Source organism: Lucilia cuprina, chromosome 6 (assembly GCF_022045245.1).
Source record: "Lucilia cuprina isolate Lc7/37 chromosome 6, ASM2204524v1, whole genome shotgun sequence".
NCBI classification, from domain to species: Eukaryota; Metazoa; Arthropoda; class Insecta; order Diptera; family Calliphoridae; genus Lucilia; species Lucilia cuprina.
The window spans coordinates 37,953,070-37,966,258 of NC_060954.1; positions in this window are offsets into that span (position 1 = coordinate 37,953,070).

Genomic DNA, 13,189 nt, shown 5'->3' on the forward strand with positions numbered 1-13,189 from the left:
CAAATTAAGATTCTAATTGAACGACTAGAGACGACTGACTTTTTCTTTCATTCCAAAAGGTTTTGGTTGTTAATAGTCTAATTTTGATTTCATATACATATTTTGTTATTGTTCTCATATCTAGGAATTTCATCTTATATACTTCCTTAATTTGTTCCTATTAGATTGTAATCCACTTAAAACATTCCATTTAGAGAACATACATATCTGTAGGTCTGCTGGCAAAACGGAATAAATATGCATAACTCTTTAAAGTGAGAATAAAACAATGAACAAAAGAAACCACTGCAAAGATATAACCACTTGCTTTAAAGGCTTTTGTTTTAGCACATTGTCCTCTACAAGAACATACTTCCTTAATACCTCTGAGTGACAATTGAATATGAAATGTTTTGTTTGAAATATTTTCTTATGGGAAAAAAACTAGCTTAAGCATCATATGCACTTATATGAATGTATATGTGCATTGTACATAGACCACTAGGAGTCTCCTCCTTCACGCCCAATCATCTTTATCTTTGTGTAAAAGCAGACAGTGATAAAACATTAAATGACAACTACAAAAGTTTTAATCATACAAGACGCCAAAGCTTTTTATCTCACTGCAAAAATGCAAATACTGGGATGCATAAAATTTAATAATGAAAAAAAAAAATCAAGTCATTTTATGAACATTTCTTGGTGTCATTCTACTGGCATGTTTTGAAAAAATGGGTTAAGAAAAGAAAAACACAAAAAAAAAATACATAAAAATTTACTTAAACAATAATTAGATAGGACTTTAAAACAACTTTCTTGTTTATCAAAAGTTGTGAATAATTAAGAAAAATATTTAGAAAAAAGAAAGATCAAAGGTTTTTCCTTCATACTTATTACTTTAACTTTTACACAATTGTGTGTGTGTGGTATACATATAAATATTTTGAATTGCCAGGTTTCCAGGGAATTCTTCTATATTTATAACGAAATATGATTTACATATTTGTGTGGCAGCAACAAATTTTTATTATTATTGTTGGTTGCTGACTACATCATCACAAAGTCATAAAATATTGTTTTGCTAAATAAGTATATAGTGTAAATTTTAATCTTATCTTACATTATTTTTCCAAAATAAAATATTGCTACTACACTTTTTATTATAACAGCCATTAAAAAAGATAAGGTAAGGTATATTGCTTTTGTCATTTCGTTTGTAACAAATTCACACAAAAGTGTGAGTACTTATAACGAATCTCAAGTTATGGTCGTCCCACGTTTCGTGTGATTGTCTGCTGAAAGCATTATAGAACCCACAACAAGGAATGCACCCAAAAGTTATATTGCAAAATTTGGTAAACATCAGGACATACTTCACTAATGGTTATTATAATACGACATCGCAGAACACAACTCTTAGATGTTTTTATCTGATTTATGAAGGATTTCATAAACATCTTCAGAATAAAGTGCTGATGCTTGTAATTTCAATAATTCATTTTTTATTTCACCGCTAATAATTTAAGATTTACAATTGCCGTTATAGCTTCTTCTTTTTGAAATCACTTTAATAGCTCTGATATTTTCATTTATTTTCCTTTTTTGCACATGATGCTAAATTTCTCATATAATCTAAATAAAATATACGTTAATCTAGAATTATAAGAAGCTAAAATATTTGTACGTCCATATGCAATAACGAAAACTTAATGCCATCTCTTAAGTGTCACTTAATACAAAATATGTATGAAAAATATATTTTTTCGGTAAAGGTCGACTATATGTTATTCAAAATTGACATAAAGAAATTTGTTAAATTTAAAACAACAATTTAACATATAACTATAGTCTAGTCTATAGTCTAGTCTATAGTCTAGTCTATAGTCTAGTCTATAGTCTAGTCTATAGTCTAGTCTATAGTCTAGTCTATAGTCTAGTCTATAGTCTAGTCTATAGTCTAGTCTATAGTCTAGTCTATAGTCTAGTCTATAGTCTAGTCTATAGTCTAGTCTATAGTCTGGTCTACAGTCTATTCTATAGTCTAATCTATAATCTATTCTTTGGTCTAGTCTATAGTCTAGTCTATAGTCTAGTCTGTAGTCTAGTCTATAGTCTAGTCTATAATCTATTCTTTAGTCTTGTCTATAGTCTAATCTATAGTCTAGTCTATAGTTAAGTCTATAGTCTAGTCTATTGTCTAGTCTATAGTAACGTATATAGTCTAGTCTATAATCTAATATATATTCTAGTCTATAGTGGATCAGTATACATACATAAATTTCACAAAAGTACTATTTTTGAAAAGCATATAACGGATATATCTGTAGTTTATTATACTAGACTATTGAAAAGACTATGGACTAGACTGTAGACTTGACTTAGAGTTAACTATAGACAAGACTGTACCGAAGCACTGAGTTTTCCATGCCTGGTAGCGAGTATATAATAAACATTAACTCCTGTGTTCATTTCAATACATTTATGAGTTGACACTTAAGCTGCGTGTCACCACAAAATTTATATGGTGCCACATACAAAACATTTGTCACACTCGTATTTTGTTATGATATATAAGAATACTGGAAAAAAATGCATATGGTGTCGAAAAGATCTGCTTTTTAAGAGCTTCATTAAAAAAAGTAAATAATAAATATTTTACAACACAGACAAATTTTTAAAGAGCGTGTAATTTATTGGTACATATTGTGACCTATTGATGATTTCTTGATGTGTTCGAAAATTTTTGTAAAACGCAGTTACTTTAAGTTTAAAGAAGTTGAAGGTGAACCCCGTTCAACCTGTCGAATCAACGCTAAATCCGAAAATCAATTTCATAGAAGAATATATTCGTTCATGCTTTTGGTCGCATATTTCTGTTAAGGAATGAAAGAGAAAATAGAGCTTGTTCAAAGCCATAGTTTTTATTGGCTATGAACAAGCTTTTTTGATGAACTCGAGAATCTTGCTGGATGTAATTTATAATTATATGGTTTTTCCAAATTTATGTTAAGATATCTTAATTATGAAATAATATATAATAGAAGTTTAAACTTTGTTTCAAAGTCGAAATTTGAGAAATTTTGAGATGACACTATTGCAACGTCTCAAATATGACCAAAAAGAGGGTACTTTTTTGGGTAAGTTAACGTCATTGAAGTCAGATTCGGTTCTGTTTAGCTCATTGCTTTAGACAAATTTTACGTTAGTGTTAAACAATTGTCTGTCTATATTATATTAAGACGGTATTACCAAGATTATTTTGTAAAATTTGGACATAATTGTTTAAAGTTCTTTTGTATTATAATATTCAGTTTTAATACTTACATATATGTACTCATATCTTGTGCAGGGTATTCAGTTGGACTTTCCGACTTTGCCCTCTTTTTATACCTTTCGCAGCCTTCATGGTGATAGTGACTATAAGTATAATAGTTTTTCATTCTGTGTGTTACGCCAAACAATAATTAACTCTAAGCCAGACAAGTAAAAGTGTTATATTCGGCTGTACCAAATTTTATATGGATATCTTAATTTAGTAATGAGTTATACGCGTTTAAAAGATTTTCGGGAGGGGACCTTGTATGGGAGCTATGACCAAATATGAACCGATCGAAAAAAATCTTTCTTTCTAATATTTCTGTATATAAGAGCAATACTTGTACCAAATTTTATATCGATATCTTAATTTGGTAATGATTTTCGGGAGGGGACCTAGTATGGGAGCTATGACCAATTATGGACCGATCCAAAAAGCTTTCATTGTAATATTTCTGTATATAAGAGCAATACTTGTACCAAATTTTATATCGATATCTTAATTAAGTAATGAAATATGCGCGTTTAAGTGATTTTCGGGAGGGGACCTTGTATGGGAGCTACGACCAAAATTTTGTGAAGATATACGACGGAAGTTATTAACAAAAAAACCAAATTTCCGGGAATATGTACTTTTGTATGGGAGGTATATGAAATTGTGGACCGATTCTGACGATAATCCACAGAAATTAAGTTCTTGTGCGGAAACGAATCTATGCCGATTTTTATGGAATTATCTTGCATAGTTTTCGAGAAAATTACATCAGAATGTTTAAAAAAAATCTTATTTTTTCGAGGTTGTTTCAAATTTTTATTCACAACTTTTCCCGATGTAAACAGATTTTGCCCATTTTCAATACCAAACAACTTAGGAAAACGAAGAACATTTTGGGTGAATTTGGTTTAATTCTATTGCTTCGTTTTATAAAGAGCGTGTTTTACACAGACAGACGGACATAGCTAAATCGACTCAGAATTTGTTAAGGACCCAGAATATATATACTTTGTTGGGTTTCAGATGAATATTTCTTGGTGTTATACACGGAATAACATAGTTATATATAACCTCTTTCACCACTGATGGTGGTGGAGGGTATAGAGAAATATTAACCTCGTAGATCGGCCCAACAACGGTTATAGCACCCGTAAAAGTCCATATACAAAAACCACATAATATGAATTTCTCCGAACGTAATCAAAATTAGTTCCATATATGTATTAAGAATTCAGTAAATAATAGTTCCCTTATTACAGAAACACACCGTATGTCGGGTTGTCAAAAATGGATTTAATTGAAGGTGGAGGATATTTAAGATTCGGCATAGCCGAACGTAGCACCCTAACTTGTTCGTATTACAATGCCTGACGAAATATGTACGTCAGACAATTATTTTCTCAACCATTTTTTAATTAACTTTAATTGCATGTTGAATAGTATTTACTTATAATATTTTTGGCAGCATCATAAAAGTTTCAAATTTTAAACTTTCGGCAAACAAAAATTTTATATACTTACTATGAACGTATGTATGTGTGTGTATATTGTACATAAAACCAATTAAAATCATTAGAACATCATAAAGTTTGTCTATAATGGTTTAATTAATACGCACTTTTAATTATTAGGTGATAAATATCAAAATATTTTCTAAAATGTGTTACAAAATAAAGTTTTTATTTCAATTTTAAATAATTAATATTAATTAGAGGCGTATATATATAATGTTATAAATTAATTAATTTTATATTTTTACAATTACAGGTATTTTTACTGAACGGTTTCACCTGAAAAGGTAAGAATTTTTATATGAAATTTATAAAAATATAACTAATTATGATTAATTGCTATTGCAGTTAGGTTTATGATTATAATTTTAGTTTTTAATTAAATTATTCATCATAATTAAATAGTTTTAGTATTAGTTATAAGCATTTAAATAAACAAAAACTAAAAATAATATTACATTACAACTGACAGCTTTAAAAAAATAAACTATTTGCTACTTTTAATATGTGATTTTCCTGTAAATTCGCTGAATTATAAATAAAATTTTTCAAATATCGGCCGTAATAAGTTTTCAACACATGTGGCATATGGCCAATAAAAAAAACTCTTTAACCATTCTTCTGCTCAAATGCCACCACAAGAAATAAATTGGCAACGTCTTTGCCATGAAATGCAAATAAAATAACAAGAAAAACCAAACCATCTTTGTTTATGAATAGACCAACGGACAGAGCCACTAACTTAAAAACAGACAGACGATTAAATAGTCAAATATTTTGAAAAATATATATACAAAGTGACATAGCCATAGACGAAATCATATATTCATGGTTATTTATTCAGAGTATTCCAGTGAATTCATGAATTTAAAGGTACAGTGGGTGTAGAAAAGAAGAGAAAACTATTTTATAAATATTTTGTTGGTAATTTTCAAAATCTCAATTTTTAGGCGTATTATCATTTCGTTGGTTCTTCATTTGATTTTAAAACGCAATTATTATATCCGTCAGTCTGTTTTATAAAAGCATGATATTGAACATAGATTCCACAGTGATACACACTATGAAATCTTTTGACAAATTAAAAAGTGATATTATGTCCATGCGTACTTTTTGTATACCCATCATCAAAAAAAGATATGGGTCCTTATTATATTCTAAGACGATCTAGTCATGTCCATCCGTCCGTCTGTTTATCTGTTAAAAGCACGATAGAGTCTGAACGGAAAGACCTAGAACCATACCATAGTATGAACCACAATCGGTCTACATAATGTTATGAAAATCGGTTAATAATTGACCCTATAAAGGACAAAATTCTTAATTTTAAATTTAATAAGGATTGATCTATAACTGAACCTAATCTCTAAACATGTTTGCCTTCAGGAAAGGGACTTGCTTATGAAAATACGTGTCTATCTATCTATAGATAGGCCCCATTCGATCATAACACTATTTTAAGTATATTTTGGGAAATTACAAAAAGAAATCAGTGTGTAACAGTTTCGGACTTAAGGTTTCTCATGCAAGGAATCCAAATGGAAATTAATATTTTTCCATAACTATTACATATCATATATGGATTGCATAGAAATGGCCTAATAAGGTCTTTCTCATAATGTGTTATATGTATACTTTAAAATTAGTTTACGTTTTTCCATGTGATTTACAACCACTACCTTTCACTTTCTACTACTTCCCTCATATGATGTCATCATGTTAAAATAATGACTTAAAATACTGTAAACTGGGTAATGAACGTATACCGGAAATTCTTGGTGGTCAAAATGCTGAGCTGGCCGTGGGTCATCTTTTACCGGAATAAAGAACCTAAGGGAACTTTATTTTTAATAGGTATTGACCAGAAATCTATGGCTAGTCTTGCAAAGAATAAAGGTAGGGCTTACTTCGCCTTTAAAGCTGTCATATTCAAAATTGGAAAGGTGTCGATTAAAAGGGCTGTTACCACAAGCATCGAAAAGGACACTAACATAACTAAGACCACATCATCAGTAGCTACTACTGATAACGATAAAAGAAGGTGCTGCTGCTCTTTCCAAAATTGGCGAGGCGGCGATTGAAAGGGCTGTCAAAACCGGCCCCGTTAAGGACATTAAAATACCTAAGATGATACCCAAAGCATTAGCAAGTACTGGTAATTTTGTGGAGTCAAATTCTAAAAGTGAGATGGAAATCACTTACTCGCCAGAAGACAAAACAGCAATGCTGTCCAAAATTGGGAAAGTATCGATTAAAACGATTGCTCTTCCTAATAAGGACACCGCAGTGATAAGGACACCGCAGTGCCATCAATGGTACCCACTGCATCAATAGCCACTTCAGGTTACCCGGAGGAATCAAATCCAATAAGCGGGGAGGCGATCAACAACTCGCTAGAAGATAATTTAAATGGATGACAATACATAGGCTTTAATCCAGGAACTTTGGACGATTCGCAACAAGGTTTCTAGGTTAAATCACATTAATTTCCAACATTTCTACGCTGATAAGGGTCTCGACCGATAATATGTATCTTATGTCACAAGAACTTATGTTTTTTCCTCTCAGCAGGATTATCCACATCGGATGCAACGGTGTTGATGCAAGGTCGTGGCAACATATACCTTGCATCTGTTTACCCGCCTTTCGACACTACCACCAACATCGGATCTTATAAAACTGGTCGAAGAGGCACAATTAAATAAAGAAATTTGTAACAGGTTGTGATGCCAACTCCCACCATTTAGCTTGGGGTAGTACAAACACCAATAGCAGAGGACAAGCCCTCATGTATTTCTTTAATACTTAAGATTTGATCATTAAGTAATAAAGCTACCTTCGTCAATAGAATCAGAGAAGAAGTATTAGATATAATTATATTTTAAGAAGTGCTTATAAACGAAATTCAGGATTTGAGAGTTTCGGACGAGCACTCCTTTTCTGATCATCGGTACATAAGATTCAAAATACTATGGCCGCCACCAAAGCTGATCAAGTTTGGTAATAAGTCTTAAACTAATTGGACAATGTTCGGTTCTTTGCTAAAGAACCGTTTATGTTAGGACACTTTTTAATGTCAAAGAAAAGAGGACATAGACACCAACGTAGAAATGCTCAAAAGTTCGAGGACAGCTGCCTTCTATGAGAGTGGAGATCTGCCCTGGATAAACCCTGGGTAACCGAGGAGAACCTTGGTAAGACTTTCGGGCAAAACGGGCGGAATGTCTGTGGTATATAGATTAAGAAAGTATTAAATCAGTATATCCAAGAAAATATAACAAATTTTGTCGGAACTACTTTAGTGAAAATATGCTTATTTAGGACAAAAAGTTGGTGGAATAGCATTAGAAGGAAGTGGGTACAAAATTGGCAGACTGTCTTTGCCTAGAGCGAGAACTCACATTTAAAAACTATTATAGTTAGAACCCTTTAGTGTGATTTTTTATTTATATTGAATTTATGGTAGCAAAGCATACTGGGTATAGCAAGTTTATGAATATAAATCTATTATGTTATCCTCAAGTCCAACTCCACAACATTATAATAAACGTCTGACCATTGGTAGCTCTACCACTCTCTATAACCTACTACTTGATTTAAAAACCTAATGTGATTGACAGATTCTAAGACCAGATTCCGATTCAATGCAACTCAATTCTTTTGAAAAGTTCTACTATTTAAAAAAATGTTGTTGACCTGTGTAACTCATTAATATTTGTGACTGTTAAAATTATCATAATACCCTCCCCGAATCATTCCACAATTGATGCTCATTACAACAAACATCAATTAATATTATTGTATTTTTAAATAGACTTTTATTTTATAAAATTTCTCATTAAAATACAATATAAATATTTAATTTCCCAAACAAAAATAATATATTTATTTTGTCGATTACTTTTATATACATTTAGATTGTAACAAAAATTGGCAACAAATTTATTTTATTGAAAGATTTTATTATTGTATTGTCAATTATTGTATGTACGTCCGCTGTACTACATACAAACATATAAATATCGGAACAGTCACAATAATATGTATGTTGGTCGAAATAAATGGTAAATTATTATTTTCTACCTTTATTGCCATCTTATTTGTTCAAATCAGAATATAAATTTAAACAAGTAAGACATTATAGTCGGTCGAGACCGATCATATAAAACCCTACACCTGTTACAAAAAGTTAAATGTGATTTGGTTTTCATAATAAAACAATTTGAATTTTACCTTGCCTCAGATATACTTAAGCCATAAAACTGTGGACATTTAAGTCAAATTTTGAAGGAGGCTTTTTGTAGCGGCTTGTATTGGTCAAATGAGGCCCTATAATTATAGAGTTCATGAGGATCATAAAGGCTGGTATTGAACTTGATTTTGCAGCTTTTTGTCGACATACGAGTATGTTAAACATAATTATGAACTTAAAAGCCCTATTCGGGGCTTCAGTTCTATGGGGGCTAGGTGAAATATTGGACCGATCTTAACCATTTTCAATTGAATTATCTTTAAAATTGCGAAATGTAGTTTGTTTACGGACATAGCTTAATCGACTTAGAAAAAGATTTTGAGCCGATTGGTATACTTTAATGTGAGTATAGGACCAATATTATTGTGCGTTACAAACATCAGCACAAACCCAACATACCTCCCCACAAAAGTGGTGTAGGGTGTAAAAATACAATAAATAATTGTATAACAAAACTTTGTAAGAGATGAACATGAAAAGTGCATTTGTATCTTGTTCTTGTTGGGTAGCTGTTTCTACCTACAGTATTTTAGTTTCTTGTCATTTATTTTGCCTCATTTCATAGAAAATTGAACAGAAGAATCTTTCCATTGTGGGCAAATATAAAATTACAAAAATATATAATTTTATACAAAATTTTTAAGAATCTCAGCCATTTTTTTATTGAATTCCACACCATCAGTCTCTCATTTTTGAGCTTTCCCTGCATAGACATTCCTATAGAATCGGGAATATATAGTCAAATTTGTCCATATTTATATTAAAAATATTCAAAATTTATTTTTACAATTGCACACAATCAAGATTCTAGTGTACACAATAAATTTGCATGCTTTAGATTTACTACATATGCATATTTTATTTTTCATTGTTCTGTCTGAATTTCTGTATTCAAGCAAAATTTTACGAAGATTTTTTGATAAAAATAAAAATATAATTAATATCACGTGCCATGTTTGTAAATATTTTTATATAATTTTTTTGCCATCATACATCTAAGTGCAAACGAAGGCATTTAGCTTTTTGAATTAAAAAGTGGAACTAATTTAAATAAAATTGGATTTAGAGCATAGCCGATATGTATGTAAGTGTGATACTTCTTGGTACATTTAAACAAATTTAATAAGAATACTGTTATCATTGGTCATAGTGTTATGATGTTCATGAACTTAACGTCACTCTAAACTAAACTACGTCGTCCTTGCAATGTCTTCACAGGGGACACAATTGAGATCCTTGAAATGAGAGAATCTGGGCTCAGTATGCTCACGAATTTAGCTATAGAACATTCGGATATCAACCTCCGTTAGATCTGTTAAGTCATGCAATAAATTTCTACCTAGCAGGTTCAGGTTATGCCCTATAGGGTGTAGAAATGAAAGAGAAAATAGTTGATACTCTTTTCTTCCTCCTCATCCTGGCAGCTCCTACAGAAGTCATTACTGGGTAATCTTAGCCTTTTTGCGTGGAGCCTAAAGGTGCAGTGACCACCGCCGATAGGTTCCTAAGATTTATTCTCGAAAAATAAAGAAGTGCTTTGAAACATTGTAAATTGAATGACGGTCGAATGATGCTCACTTGTGGGTGACCTAAGTCGACCATTTACATTGCACAAGCTTGTATTGTTTTTCAGTTACAGAGCTCTTGCAGGTTGAAATCGGTGTATCGACTAATAAGTCGGTAGAAAGCTATAATAGACTGGTAGCTTGAAAAAAAACGTCCGTTCCAGAATGTGCTACGTAAAAGCTATCGCGTATACCATGATCTGATTTTTGCCAATGGAGGGTCTCTGAAAATCTTCTATCAAATAGCGGTGTAATGTTAAATGCTGGGAATGTTGCCAGACAATTGAAAATAGTAAAGTGACCTGAATGAATCATAAACCATATACATACCAATTGTATTGCGGGTTGAGGCATTTTGGACATTTGATCAAAAGGTGGCCATTCCTTCATGAAAAAGAGAACCTTTGATAGGGTGTGCGAAGTCTCCGATTATCAGCAATGCTAATGTGTAAAAACTTTGTATATATATAGATAGACCTAAGGTCGGTGTAAGATCTTTGTATATATATAGATACGACTACAGACACACCATCCGCATACGCATTAACTCTAAAGTTCATGAATCTAAGATCTACGAAAAGTTCGTTCAGCGCTAGTGTCCACATAGAATACGTTTCATCATACTTATCACAGACTTGCTCATTTGAGAAGGCTTCTAGTTATTCCAAGAGGTATTTTGGCTTTCTCTAACTGATATTTTTAGTTCTGCCATCGTTATGTCAAATGGTTTTGCGATCTTCAGATTAACTATCTCTAACTTCTTTCACTTTATTTAAGTTTCTTGCTTTTACATTCGCTCTATCTTTGGCGTCTAAGTCCGTGTGATCTGGTATCCTTTTGGGAGAGTATTCGATAACAAACCAATATGGTCTTAGATTTAACTCTATCACCTAATTACATTCCTTTCGGCTGTCTACAAAAATTCCTATGTTGCCACGAAAATTGAGATCGTATAGTAGGGTAGAAGGGGGATCATTTGCCATTGGGGCACATCTGTCAATGGGAATACCCGAGTAATCGATTTTGTCACATTATCAAATTTTGTGTTCGTTTATCGATTATCTATCATCCCTGAAAGTTTGAAAAGTTAAAAAATTTGTACATTTAAATGATTTAGGAAAGATCGAAAGGAATAAAACTACAGCCAACATATCTAAGTATCCGAACCAGGAAATTAAGAATTAAGAATATGTATGCAGTCTGGTCCCTTAGTAAGTTAGCCACCATAACGTGTCCATATGTTCCTAATTTCCAACTTTCGGATGAATTAAGCCCAGCGGCGCTGCAATCAGATATGATCATAATATGCAGATCTAAAGGTAAGATGTTCTGAAAAGCCTTCTTAATATTGAGCTGCTCTTTGAGATCTTGATTCAACACCAAAGTTGAAAAAACAATGGTGAGGCAAGCTCAGCACTTCTCAGAGACTCTTAATAATACTCCTCCGCGATTTGGCACAATTAGCACATCAGAGGTACTGAAAGCCATAAGCCTTTAAAAATGAGAAAAGTTGTTGTGTCGACCTCATCAACACAATCCAAATAATATTCGAATAATGTAACGAATAAAGAACATCGGTATAAGCAGCCTTCATTGATTTTAAAAGTGTTAAGTGAAGCAATTTCATCTCCGTGGAACCCGAGGTTCCCAATTTAAAGAATCATACAACAATTTAGGGCAAACTAAGGCAAATGCTTCATACCGTTTTCTGTTTTCTAAAATTCAATGGATGTAGATCATTTTAATTTTATGTAAAAATGGGTTTTATTTTAATGCTATATGCTTGTTTATTATTTGTAAACATTTAATCCCACAGTTTTTAGCGTTTATTAACTTTTGAATTTTTGTGATTTTTACCTATATTAACATTTTTTGTTCGACATAGTTGTTTAAATTGAAATTTTAAAAATACATTCATAATTTATTTAAAGCTGATGGATTTTTTGTTTTTGTTGAACGTTCACCACCAACCTGTCATTAGGTGATTACAGTTTTAAACATAAACATTAAATGCTCTATTCCAATTTCCATTTTACTAATCATCATTATTGGCACAGCTGAATTCATAATGGGTCATGCTCAAGAAGACGCGTGTTTTCTGTTGATTTCATGTGGTTAAAATTGAGGTTTTTATTTTTGCTATCTAGCAAAAAAAATATTAGTTTTTTTTCAGCCTAATAACGGGCATTTGGCCAATGTTTTAAAATGCAAATAAATATACGTACAAACATTTATGTTTTTTTTTATTTTTTGGTATTTGGAAGTAAAATCATCGAAATTTGTTTTTAACATTATTTTGTTGTTGTGGTCAATTTTCTATTTTTCGCTTTTTGTTAAAAAGCAATCAAATATTAGCAAATAATAGATACATAATGGCTGAAACAATAACAAATATTAAAACAAACATTATTTTATATTCGCACATTGTAAATATTTACAAAAATATTAATGAGTTCAAAAATCTATTAACATTTTTCAACACTTTTTTCTAAGTTTATTAGTGTTAAAATTAAATAAATTAAATTGAAGGCACATTATACAAAAGGGTGGTGTATCGGCAAGAGGTTTTGCA